The sequence below is a fragment of the Eulemur rufifrons genome, chromosome 24, assembly GCF_041146395.1.
Source record: "Eulemur rufifrons isolate Redbay chromosome 24, OSU_ERuf_1, whole genome shotgun sequence".
In the NCBI taxonomy this organism is placed as follows: domain Eukaryota; kingdom Metazoa; phylum Chordata; class Mammalia; order Primates; family Lemuridae; genus Eulemur; species Eulemur rufifrons.
Window position 1 is genome coordinate 9,314,022 of NC_091006.1, and position 1,706 is coordinate 9,315,727.

The 1,706-nt window shown below is 37.6% G+C and overlaps 1 non-coding gene across 1 annotated transcript; it reads left to right on the plus strand.

Annotated features, from left to right (window-relative positions):
• The first annotated feature begins 670 nt into the window (after window positions 1-670).
• LOC138375237 (U6 spliceosomal RNA) lies at window positions 671-777 on the plus strand. The gene has a single exon (XR_011231480.1). It is a non-coding gene; the product is annotated as a U6 spliceosomal RNA (small nuclear RNA).
• The last annotated feature ends 929 nt before the right edge of the window (window positions 778-1,706 follow it).

Sequence of the window (1,706 nt, forward strand, 5' to 3'; positions counted from 1 at the left end):
TTTGAGAGCTTCTCCTGGAAACAACCCTCTTAGCTTGCATTCCCCACAGGGAGGATCCTGAGAAGTTTCTGTGCTATTGTTTTATTAAGGAAGTACAATTCCAGGGAAACAGGAGTGAGGGAGAAGTGTAGCGTGGTAGGGAAGGAGGGAGTGGCTTGTATGAAGTTCAGCTGCACTTCCGGGTTGTGTATGAATGGGAGTTTAATGGGTTCACTATCAGCATCAACAGGGAAGCCCCAGGGCTTGAGGTAAAAGGTGCCCAGTGCAGGCATGAGGTCAGGCTCTGTTGTTGCTTGTGCCCCTGTAGAGTCGGTCTGAGTTCATGCACAGTGGTTGCTGCAGCAGAGAATCCAGAGAAACGAGTTTCCAAAGGCCCCAGGCACAGGTGAGGCTGAGAGGGCCCAAAGTGGCACATAAGATGTGTCTGAACTCTTCCCTGATTCAACTATGTCACACAATTATCTGAGCCTGGTGATGATTAGAATTTAAATTCTAAAGTACTGATACTATATCATTAATGGCTAATTGTTTATTAAATTTTTCTGTCTCTTCTTGTCAATTCTTTCAGTTATAGCTTTCTAGGAAACTGACCATCTGTTTTCAAATTTCTAATTCAAAAATATTTTCTATTTCCGTGCAGTCTTTTCCTTTCCTAATATTATTTGTGCCTGTGCTCACTTCTGCAGCACATATACTAAAATTGGAATGATACAGAGAATATTAGCATGGCCCCTGCGCAAGGATGACAGGCACATTCATGAAGCATTCCATATTAATTTTAAAAGAATAAAGTACTTTCCCAGGGTGGCAGCAGGGACGACGGACGCTGCCCCAGGAGTGGGAGCTGTCCTATCCTATCCCCTCCTCTTGCACTTCGCGTTGCAACCAATAAAGGCCGTTTCTACCATAGGAAAAAAAAAAAGAATACAGTAAAATTATAAAAAATTAAAAAAATATTATTTGTGCCTTTTCTCCTTTTTATTAATTAATCATAAGTGTATCACTTCAAATAAGCAGTTGTTGGTGTTTAGCTTATCAGTGTTTTCTATGTCTTTAATTTTCTATGTTGGTGTTTAGCTTATCAGTGTTTTCTATGTCTTTAATTTATGCTCATTGTTTACTTCAACCCATCTTTTGGGTACTTATTCTGCTATTCTTTATTTTACAGCTTCCCAAGTTGGACACAGCCTAGAATTTTTCATCCTTTTCACTTTTTCCTTCTTTTGAACTTATTTATGTTACATTCTGTACCCAATAAATGTAGTACCTAAATATCTTGATGCTAGAGTTCTGTTGTTTGTTGTTTCTGCTGCTATAATTCCTGGTGGCTTGTTTCCTTATGTTAAATTTGGGGTTATTTGTAAAAATTCTTCTAAGTGTCAATGGAAGTTACATACTTCCAGAGAGTTTTCTTGATGGTTTCTCCAATTTCCTGGCACTCCAAGCCTGGGATCAATTTTGTACTAATTTCTCAGCCTGAGTTTGTGAGAGCAAGCTGGCAGTATAAGTCAAGCCACTTAAAAAATATGAACAGAGATATACAGCAATATACAAAAAGGATCTTACATCATGACTTAGTTGATTTATTCCAAAAATGTAAGGTTGGTTTAACATACAAAAAAATTAATATGTTCCATCATATTAACAAAATAAAGAAAAGAATTTATAGTCATATTAGTAGCTACAGAAAAGGTATTTGATAAAAA